Below are 12,345 nucleotides of genomic sequence, written 5' to 3' on the forward strand. Positions count from 1 at the left end.
TATTATATTATTTTTATTATTGAAATCTATACTTTGAAATGTTTTTACACTTGAAATTATTATTCAGACAGATTTGTGGAGTGTTTTAAAACTAATATGACAAAGTGGCAGAGCCTCTGTCAGTATAGAAGAAGCTGTTTGGTCGAAAAGACCTGGATTAAATTCCCATCCATGATGTGAGGAATCTTTATCTAGTCTCCTCCCACTAAAGGTGAGTTAGCCAGTCTTATATGGAAGTATAGTGTTTTTTCCAACCAGAAACTCAGGTTTTTTGTCCCTCAGAACAGGCAAACCAGTCCCATGAACACACACACACACAGATTTACAGGCATAAATACTTACAATATGTGGAAGAGAGAGAGTCCTCACCACATGCTGATATGTCCTGGATAGGAGAAGGCACATGAAGGGGAATGGGAGAAAGCGGCATGCTAAACTATATATTAAATTAAAGATGCCAAGCAATGATATTCTTGTTTAATCCTTTATCGAAGTGTTAGCTAACAAAGTTTGGATGTGAATTATCTTCATGACTAGGCTACTTGTATATAGAGGCTAATGACTTTGATAATATTTCATCAGTAAATCTTTTTGCTTATTGCTTCATGTATTTATTTTATTTTTTTATTACCACATATATTATTTATAGGTTATAAGTAATATAACTTATAGATTTGTTTTATTTATACTGATGATAAACAAATATTTTGCTGTTTTTAATCTAATAGTGTCCCTTCATGTTATACTTAATATTTAAACCAGATATACTTAAACGAGTATCATTTAAGTATATCTGGTTTCTTTCCAATATGTTCATCTACCTGAAAACAATACTAGTTCCCCCCCATCCCCCCAAAAAAACTATTAAAACTCATATTACATTCACTTATTTTTATCTCTAAAATAAGACAAAAGAAAGTGTAAAAAAAAAAAAAAAAATGTTTAATTAAATATTATTATTACGACATCAATCAAAGGACTCATCACAGGAGGGCACTCTACTCTACTCTGCTGTCACATCTCACTGTCTTCCCTACCATTGAATTCTCCAAATTCAACGACACCACCTCCATCCATGCCATCTACTGCCCATCGCCAGCAATTCCAGTAATTTTTATCTGTAAATTTCATGTGTTCTCATGGCCGATTTGCCTGTATGTGGGATTTAAAAAATAAAAAAAAAAAAACGAATTTCTGGGGGAAAATACCCTGCTAACTCCATATGAGATCAGCTAACTCACCTTCAGTTGAAAAAGCCTATATTTTTCTTGTTATGATGAGAATCAAATGGAGGTTCTTTTCCAATTGAAGGGTACAATGTTCTGTTCTTTCAGTTGTGTTATGGAAGCACTTAAGTTATATTGAGGTAAAACATGGGAATTTCCTCTCCAAACTCTGAGTGATCTTGAACAATATGTTATTATAACAAATAACTATACAAACAAAATTATTTTCATTAAGAAAACTGTATGAGATTACACATTCTCTTCCACTTGAAATTTAAATTCAGGAATTTAAAAAAAAAATTCCATCAACAGAACAAAGGAATCAAATTCCTTTATTAATCCTCTCTAAGATTAAAACAACTATAGCTTTTTATTACAATTACTAAACAATATACAAATGAAAGATATTCCTTTTGTAATCCTCTCTAGGATTAAAACAACTATTGTATATTAATCTAATCAGTTCCATTATTAAAGAATCTTTTCACACTGGCTCAAAGTTAACACTCATTACAAAATAAGGAGTACAAATAATCTTCAGAAATATATACCTCACTCCAGAAAGTTTGACATGAAGATAAAATACATTAAACTGTCTGCCCTACAGCTCTATAAACATGATCTACATTACTTCTATTCCATTTCTATGCTTAACTGAATAATAGTATTCTGTAATACACAAACGATCACTAGTAACACCGTTGAAGAAACATAACTTTCTACTTGAGATAAAATGTTCCACTTTCATTCCATCCATTGACAGGAATAAACAGGATTATAAATAGTAAACAGTGGGCATATTTTGTATTGGAACTTTCTCCAGCTTTGAGCTATTGTTATTCCTTACAACAAAAACTATATTCGAGGTCTTTATCTAAATTATCTTTTGGTGTTTGTATACCAATAGAAAGAATTCAATACTTCCAGATAAATCCATTTGTCTCCGAATATGTTCATATCGCACTTTCTTCTATTAAAATAGCTGCCTGTAAGCACCTTGTTATGCAACCGTTGAGTTTATTCTCTTTCTTTCCCTTACTCTCTTAATTCTTTCTCTTTGTACATGTGCACGGCAACTTCAAACTCGCTGTTATTGGCTGTAAGTGCTGTGCTGTACTTGAATTATGTGTACTGCCAAGTCCACTTGTTTGTCTTTTGCTGCCATTATGTAACTTTGATAAAATTGGCAAAATATATCATAATGGAAACCAAAGTTAAGATTCATTTAGATAATTAAATCTTAAAATGACTGTCTCCCAGATTTTTGGTAAATTTATACAGCCATAATTGTTGAGGATTGGAGTATCTTTTAAAGCTTCTATTGATTCTAATCTCTCTAACTTGTAATGACTTCTGTGTAGCACTTTTGTTTACCTCCAATTGATCCTGTGCAAAGTGGTATCCAAGGCAGCATGGATTGCTAGACCTGACTTGCCATAACAATGGTGCTGGATGTATTTTTTTTTTTATGTTCACCAAGGTGGATGTCAACAAGGGCCTAATATTCCAGGTGTGCAGTGCTCATCCATAAAATATCAGTATCACCAATATTATATTTTTGCATTTATTCCCATTAAAGACTCCCCTAATTGTTTACAGACTTTGCGTGATTCCTAAAATTAAACACAATATACTAATGCTTCATTGCCCTCTTCACGAGGATATTGGAAGCATTAGTGCTTCATGAAGAGGGCACTTTTCAACGCATAAACATTGTGTCACATTTGCGTTAATAGGCTTTCAAGCATACACCTTTGAGACCTTTGAAAAGATGTAAAGGGAGTGCAGTGGATCAAATTCCTAGCATTCTAGTATTTTTAAACTGCTCAGAAGGCGAGGCTGAGTGAGCTTACATTGAGAGCTCACCTAGCGGCTGTGATTGGTTATCGTGTCAACCAATCCAATTGAAAATTACAATTATCTCGTCATGAGTTGAGCATTTTCTGTATCCGATGGCTGTATTACAAACAGCTGTTACAGAGGTTTTCTGGAACTGAAAATTTGAAATTGGATGTTAGGAGAAAGAAACCTAAATGTTTCTCTTGCTTGTGCAGTATAGCAACTGTTGAGGTTATAATTATGCCAGTCAATTATAAATTATGCCAGTCAATTTTTTTTTATATATGAAATTGTGCTAAAAACTGTATTAATTCCAAATACTTTTTTTCCCAAGAATTAAAGATCATTAAAATTGATGTGAAATGAAAATAATGTATTTATAGTTTACATCAACAAATAATTACATACATACATCTTCAAGGCCCACCTTTCCTAATTGGGTTGTGGGGGCAACAGCTGCAAGAGGAACTTCCAATGGTCACAATTCTCTGCCACCAAGCTCAGGTATTCTGGTGTCCACCCAAGGTTTTGTATATAATCTATCCAGCGAGTCTTTGGCCTTCCACGTGGCCTCCCACCCTGTGGCTTGGCAAAGAGGGCCTGCTGAGGAGCCTCTCTTGTGGCATTCTGATTAGGTGCCTGTACCAATGTAACTGTGATCTCTCAACATGGAGAAGCAACGGTTGAGTATTGAGGGTTTCCCAAATTGCAGAGCTTCTGAATCTGTCGAATCTTGTCAGCCCCGCAACTCCCTCAAAGGAACCTCATTACAGCCCCTTGGATTCGTGTCTGCATTCTTTCGATCACTACCCAACTCTCATGACCATAGGTGAGGATGGGGACATAGACTGTATTGAAGACAGCCAGCTTTGCCTTCTGGCTTAACTCCCGCTTCAATACTACCGAACGGCCAAGCTCCCGCAATATTGAGCTTGCTAAGCCAATTCGAGTATCTAGCTTTACGTCCCATTTTCCATCATTCGTGAATATGGACCCAAGGTATTTAAACTTCTCCACCTGCCTCGTTGGGACTCAACCTACATGTAGAGCGCACTGAGATGGTTGTCTTGAGACCACAAATGTTTCAGTTTTGGCCACACTGATCTTCATTCTGGCATCTGCACAAACAGCTACGAACCTATCCAGGGTCTGCTGGAGGTCATCTGTGGAAGAGCTAAGCAGAACTAGGTCATCTGCAAAAAGCAGACGTCCAATGCTACATCTTCCAATTCTGACACACTCACTACCTTGGCTGTGCCTATCAATCCAGTCCATAAATATTATGAAAAGGAGGGGTGACAGAACACACCCTTGGCAGAGGCCAATGGAGACTGTGAAAGGTTCAGGCTTTGTGCTGTTTACCCTGACACAAAACTCTGGGCATTCATACAGGGACTTGATGGCAGCTAATAGTTGGCCATCCACTCCATACTCCTGTACTACTTGCCAAAGCTTATCCCGAGGAACCCGGTCATATGCCTTCTCCAAGTCCACAAAACATGTGTAGACATTCTTGGCATATTCCCAAGATTTCTCAAAGACTTGCCTTAAAATGAAGATTTGGTCAGTTGTGCTTCTACCAGGATGAAAGCCACATTGTTCTTCAATTTATAGTTTACATCAACAAATAATTACATTAAAAAAAATGCTAAAAGACGTTTATCGATGTAATTATTTGTCTCCAAGCTTGCCCTCCCCCTTTCCTGGAAAATGTTCCTCAGATGCCCATGTATACAGTCAAATTGATGTGAAATTTGTAGTGCAGGTTGCATAACCCACACGACACCACTGATGTCAACAGTTCTTCTTTTCTGTCCATAGTAAGCCCGGTCACAAGAACAGGGCACTTCATGAACTCCTGGATGTGATAAAGAAGAGAGTTTGTCCTTAGGTGAAGGGATGACAGCTGCCAATTTGACATAAGGTTTAAATATGGTGCATAGCTGATGTTTATTGAGCACTCTACATATCTTTTCAGATGTGCTTTGAATGTATGGGATGGTAACAGTTTTGCTGCAGTTTTGTGATAGGCAGTGGAGAGGATTTCTGTGGAATGTTTTTTTCTATCCTATTGAGATTATAGCCATTGGCTAAGAAGGTGTGATGTAAGTGAGTGAGTTTATCAGTAAGAGCATTGTCATTGGAAACAAATAGCTCTAGCTCTGTGAGTTAGTGTTTTTAGGATACCATACTGTTGAGCTGGATGATGGTGTGACTGTTTCTGCAAATATCTCCCTGTATGTGTGGGTTTTCTATAAACAGAAAAAGATAAGGAACCATCTGGAAGCCATATGATTAGTGTATCCAGGAAGGGCAGACAGTCATTAGTTTCCTATTCCATTGTGAAGTGGATTTTAGGGTGTTGGCTATTTAAATGCACTAAAATGTATCCAGTATATCTGGACCATGTGGCCAAATAGCAAGCACATCATCAACATAGCATAGCCAAACCACTGGTTTGAGAGTGGCTATATTCGTAGCTATCTTCCAAGTTTTCTGTATAGAAATTGGCTAAAGGGGGAGAAAGGGGGAAGCCCATTGCTGTCCCATCTAGTTGTTTGTATATCTTTCTTTTCCATGTAAAATAACATGCATTGTACTGTAAATTAAAATAGTTTAAATATATCAGGAGGAAAATGTGACTTTAGTAAATCAAGGGTTTCAATTAATGGTACATTTATAAATAGTGAAGTGATATCAAAACTAATCATTACATCTGAACTTTTTAAGATATGGTTTTCTAAAATACTTTTTTAGGTGAACAGAATTTTTCCCAAAGAGGACGAATTATTTGTGAGGTTGCCTAGTAATTTAGCTACATGTTGAGTAAGTTTGTATATGGGACTGTTTATACTATCCAGTAGAGTAAAAGTGTTTACCTTATTTTTGAATTTTTGGTGCTCCATATATTCTGGGTGTTTCAGCATGAAAAGACTTGTTTTTTAACTGTTTCTTTTGGCCAGGAAATAGCTTTTTGCAATGATATCATATGACATGATATATATATTAATGTTACTTGAGTAGGTAATTAATCATCATTAAATACAGGTGTATTTAATGATACACTACAATAGTATTTCATCAGAAGATTGCATTATTACCAACTTTTTATCAATAATTTTCTTTCAAAATACCCTACTTATGAGGAGAGTTGGGGGGGGGGGGGCAGGGAGTTCTGATAAACACCTAAAAAATTTACATGGAAAAATGTTTTTCCATATTAATTTTTTCATATAAAAATTCTTTTCCAGAAAATATCTTATCTTTTAGGATATATAAGAAGACATAAAATTAATTTTTGTTTTAGGTGTTATTTGTTTTCATGGTATCGATGATAACACAGAATGATAAGAAGATAATATTTATTAACATTTTATTAACTTAACTATTAACTAAAACAAAGAGCCAAAAGGCTTCAGTTCGGCAATGCAAAATTATATAAGTGAATATTAAATCCACCATTATTTCAAAGTCGAAAGTTTTATATAAAATTTGACCAGAGAGCTTACAGGAATACATTCACTGGCATTCATGAGTTGCCTTAGCATTGGACCACTTAGAAGACATAAACACTGCTGAAGCATCTATATATTTGCCTTTTATTGATCCATTTTGATAAGGTTACACTTACCTGACAACTGTTTTGAACTGGTTGGTTCTCTTCAGAAACCAGTGGTGTGTCTCAAGGATCAGTTCTTGGTCTGTTGTTATTCAGTCTGTACATTAATGACATTGGTAAGGATTTCAATTGTGACATATAGCTGTTTACTAATGATGGAAAGATAGGTAGGGTGATCAGGAGTGCTGCTGATATGCAGTACTTGGAGAATGATTTTTGAATCGTATGGAATTGTGGGCATGTAAAAATGGCTGTCATTTCAATGTTAATAAATGTAAGGTCATGCACTTTGGTGTGATTCGATATTCAATGTTGTATTATATTGGTGGGATAATGCTCAAAGAAACTGACGAAGCCAGGGATCTTGGAGTTTTAGTAGACAGTAAGTTGAAGTTCAAGGGTCATATATCAAAAATTGTAACTACAACTCAGATAATGGCAATACTGAAACGAACTTTGACATCTAAAGATAAGGAAGTCATTTTGCCTCTTTACAAAGCCTTGATAAGACTTCATTGGATTATTATGCACAGGTCTGGTCTCCTGGTTTTCGTTGTGATTCTGTTTCAGTGGAAAGAGTATAAAATAGTGTCAAAAATGATGTCAGGTTTGTGAAATACTGATTATGAAGGCAGATAGAGAATTTGTAGGCTGCAGACACTAGCAAACAGAAGAAAGAGGGGGGCAGGTGATATGATTGAGACTTACAAACTTCTGAATTATATGGAATTTCAATAGATGAAATTTTTCATTTTATGGGGGTGGGGGAAGGACGCAAGGGCATCATTGGAAGTTGAGAATGAATGTTATCAAGAAGAGGGTTAGGGCTAGATTTTTACTCTCATAGAGTAGTGTGTGATTGGAATTTATTGCCTTTGGATGTTTTGTTTGCAAGTAGTGTGAATTAATTCAAGAAAAATATGACAGCTGGCATGAATAGTATGGCCTCACTCTGAGTTCCTGACTCTCTGGAGGTCTCTTAATAATAATAATTAAAGCAGAATGTTATGGAGGGGACTTGGGCTATGAGAGTGTTGGATCTTGTTATAGGATCAGAAGCTCTGTCTATAACTAAGGTTGTTATATTGCTTCCAATTGCAGAACATGATCATGTGGTCTCGATTTGGGTGGTAGCAAAACTTATGGGCATTCCAGTTTAGAAGGGTTAGATGTGGAGCTACAAAGCAAATGATTATGATATACTTATGAGGGGCTTGAAACACTACCATGACATAATGGTCAATATCGGATGGATGTTCACAGTGCATGTGGGATAGTTAAGAAGTATCCAGAGGAAGCAATATTGCACTGTATACCCAAGGTCAGAAGGGTAAATTGGACTTAGATGAATGAGTAGTATTATTAAGCATGAACTGTACAGAAAGAAAATGTTATGAAGGGTATATAAGGAGAAAGATGACCAGCATATTAAGAATGCAAAATCAGATTATGAGAAGAAATTAGCTGATGGGGAAAAAGGACAACCCAAAGAGTTTTTTCATTATGTGGCAAGTAGGAGGAAGAAAGACTATAGAAGGATAACTTCGAGTGCAGATGGTAGAGAGGTGACAGAGGCAAATGAAACCGTTGAGCTACTAAGTTGGCCGCTCTACAAAGGTATATCATCCAAGTGACGACATTGTTATGGTAGAGGTGAGAGGGTCTAATGTGAGATCAGAGGTTGACGAATTTGACAGTATTTATGATATTGCAGAATCTGAACACAGTTGTGGGATTGGATGGAATATTGGCAATGGGATAATGATATGATACTCTGAGCATATCTTTGTGAAGGATCAGTCATGTCTTAGTAATCTACTAACTTTTTTTTTTACACTAGTGTTGACAGCTGAGTTGGATAAAGGGAATGGTTTCACGATGATATTGAAAGTTGTTTGACAGGATACCACATGAAACTCTATGCAAGCTACAACAATTAGAGATGGATATGAAACTGATAATATGTATAAAAGAGTGGCTGTGGACAAATACAAAAACTAGCATATGGAGGAGCAGAATCTAGGAGAAGGCAATGACTAATGCTGTACCACAGAGTTCTGTGCTTGGACCACTGCTTTTTAATTTGTACACGAATGATATAGGAAATAATTTAAAGGGAGATATTCAATTATTTGCTGATGATGCAAAGTCAGGTAGGGTAATTGCTACTCAAAGTGATGTAGAGAGCATGTAGGATAATTTAAATAGACTGACGGTATGAGCAAAACATAATGAATGTCAATTAAATGTGGAAAAATGCAAAGTTATGCATTTTGTGTTACAAAGATTATAAGCTATGTACCACAGTGAGGAAATTGTACTCCAGGAAATGGATGAAGCCAGAGATATTGCTGAAGTATGCCCAAGTAGCTCACAGAATTATTTGGTTATTTAAGAGCACACTAACAAGCACAGATAAAGGAGTTGCATTCCTTTGTAATAAAGCTTTGATACAACTACATCTGAATAACTGTGCTCAAGTTTGGTCACCTGGGTTTCTTATGGATGAGGAAGCAGTGCGGAGAGGATCTATAGGTGAGCGACAAAGATGGTGAGTGATCTGTGGAATGCTCCCTATGAGGATAGTTTGGGGAGTTTCTGAGTTGTAAAAGTTGATTGATAGGCCTAAAAGGCAGTAAGGGAGGAAATTATGATAGAAACATTTTAAGTTACATAAAAGGTTTTATAGGATTGATGCAGGGGGCATCTTTCAGCACTTGGCCAAAGGGTGCAGAACAAGACATCCACAGAAGTTAGGTAAGAGTGTGGTTAACATATGGCGTAAGGACTAGATATTTTGCTTATAGTTTGGTGAATGAATGTAATAGGTTGCTTGAGTCAGTTGTTAGTGTTTTTTCTGTAAATGATAGATATTGTGTTGATAGTTTGGGTCTTCCACGATGAGTCTTAGGACTCCATGGAGGTGCGCATTGAATAATAATAATATTCTGCCTCTCTGAAACAGTACACCCATGTACATGCATGCATTCTGGAAATGCCTATGGTTTCAGCTTTTTCATTATATACAACAGTTGTTTTGTGTATATTTGTGAGAATATACCAGTATAAAATAAATTTTATGTTTATTTTTAGTACGTGTAATAAGTACATAACTTCACCCCTGTAATTAATTAGTATATGGAAAGATAATGGTAATTATACTAATACAGCTGCAATACTTCACACAGTAATCTGGAAATAGCATCTGTGCTTTCAGTTACAAGAGCTGAGGTTTGTACATACTGTAGAGTGTTGAAAATAAGCATAACCATATAAATGTTATAAGATACAGAAAAAGCATTACATGATATGCTTTTTAGAGTGGAGGAATCAAGAGCACTTTGCTCAAAAGTTTCCATATAGAAGTTAGCGATTGGGGGGAATAGTGGTGAGCCCATGACCATACCTTCTTTTTGTAGGTAAAATTTATTTTGACACACAAAGTAACCAGAACGTAATACATGTACAAAGAGGGCCGTAATGTCGGGTGGAAATTTGTTCCGTAGGAGAAGAATTGTGTCATTGATTGGGGCATTTGTGAAAAGGGCAGAAATATCGAAACTGACTAATAAGTCATCTTTGTCGAGTATTATGTTTTTAATTTTGTTTATATAGTGTTGTGTGTTCTTTATGTAGGAGGGGGAATGACCTACCAACTCCTTGAGTGTTGATGCTAATTTCTTGGCTAAGTGGTAATTAGGGCTATCTCTTCCTTCCACAATAGGTCGAAGTGACACATTTTGTTTGTGTACTTTAGGGACACCATATATTCTGGGAGAGCAGGCATAATGGGGTATAAGTTTTTCAACAGTGTCTGATGGCCATGAGGTGACGGACTTAAGTAATTTCTCTGTTTTATTCTTTATCCTGTTTGTTGGGTTATATTTTACCAGCTAATAGGTGCTGTTATCAGAGACTAGTCGATTCATCTAATGGATGGATGTTGATCTGTCAAGGATGACGGTGGCATTGCCTTTATCCGATTTCATTATAATTATGTCTTGATCAGCTTTCAAAGACTTGATTGCTGCTAGTTCTGTTTTTGTAAGATTGTTATGTGTGGTTTCTTATTGTTCGGAATATTACTGGTTTCTGATCGTATTTTATCGGCTATATTATTGGGTAGGGACCTAATGCCTCTTTCTATGTGGTAAATAAAATCCAATTTATTGACCGTTTTAGGTGCTATTACGTAGTTAAGGCCTTTATCAAGTACCGCAAGTTGGCCGCTATTTAAGGTGTGGCTTGATAAGTTGTTCACATGGTTCTTGCTTGCAGGTGGTTGTTTGCTCCTTGTCTCCCTTGTTTACTGTTGGAGTTGTTTACCGAGGAGGAGATCTCCTGATTTGGTTGGATTCATATGATTGGCAGCCATATTTCACGATTGTTTCAAAATGTGAAATTTGGCAATGAGTTTTTCTTTGTTATTTTCTAGGATATATTTTGCCGAATTGTCAGTAATTCTTTCAAGTACTTGTAGAATATCTGGATTTATATAAGTCGATAGTTTGGATTGCAATTTTGAAACCTGATTTTGCGTTATTGCTAGGTTTTTGCAGGCTGTTTGTATTTGCTCTCTAAGTATTGCTTTCTCTATGCGGTCATGTATACGAAGTGCTTTATACAGACTTAAATTTCTTTTTCAGCTTGATGGAGATAGGAATAAGGTTATTGTCTCTCCATCTCTTTAAAAAGTCCAGCCGATTGATCAAGAGGGAAATGCTTATCTTTAACTTACCATACCAATTGCAACGCTTTTGAGAATCATTTCCATGGATGATGAGGATCCTTTCTTTTAGGTTTACACGGGGATCCGAATGCATTTTAGAAAATTATGGAGACAACTATCATGTTTGAGTAAAACTTTAGTTTAATATAAACCAAAATCCACATTCGACGTTTTGATCTTTATATCAAGGTCATCTTCTTGAACATATATACTATATACAGAGAAACAAGCTGCACTATAATCTGCACGTTTTGTTAAAGTTACTGACCAACTGTTACAACAATTATTGGCCTGACCTGTGGTGAAAAAAAACAAAAAAACTTACTACATCAATGCTAGAGTCCTATTATTAATATTATGTATTGGTTGTAAACTTACATTGGGAGCAACAACAAGTCTATATATATATATATATATTTTAACACCAGGGCTGCATTTATACTTTTGGAAGCCCGAGGTGCAACATCGTTATGAGGCCCTCAAAAATAAGCATTTTTTTTAGTTTATTGAAAATAAAAGTCATTTCCATAATAACTCATTTTAATAACACAATACAACGTTGGTATACATATCATATATTTGCATTTTAAAAAAAGTATAAAAATAAATCAGTTCAAATTTAAATAAAAAAATTAATAACTAAAAGTTTTTTTTTCTGGCTTTGGTTTTAGCAAATATATCTATAATGTCATAATAATTGATCAAGTCTATTACATCTGATTCAATGCATAACGACAGGTCACTTGTTTTATTTTGGTGCAAGTTGCTTAAATAATTTTTTATTCATTGTTTCAACACCGAAGAGCATTCAGCACTTGCATTTGAAATAGTCATCGTCAAAAATATTTTTAAAATTGTTTCTATGTTCGGAAAAGTAGACCTTAACCCATCGTATATAAATTTCTACATATTTTTAATTGAAGAATTTTCTT

General features: G+C 35.5%; 1 protein-coding gene across 1 annotated transcript in view; it reads left to right on the forward strand.

The window, feature by feature from the left end:
* Positions 1 to 12,345, forward strand: part of Rme-8 (receptor mediated endocytosis 8) — a 1,025,705-nt gene that overhangs the window by 764,390 nt on the left and 248,970 nt on the right. The gene's annotated exons all lie outside the window — the stretch shown is intronic.

Source organism: Typopeltis vanoorti, chromosome 2 (assembly GCF_054136105.1).
Source record: "Typopeltis vanoorti isolate ZY-2024b chromosome 2, IOZ_Tvanoo_1.0, whole genome shotgun sequence".
NCBI classification, from domain to species: domain Eukaryota; kingdom Metazoa; phylum Arthropoda; class Arachnida; order Uropygi; family Thelyphonidae; genus Typopeltis; species Typopeltis vanoorti.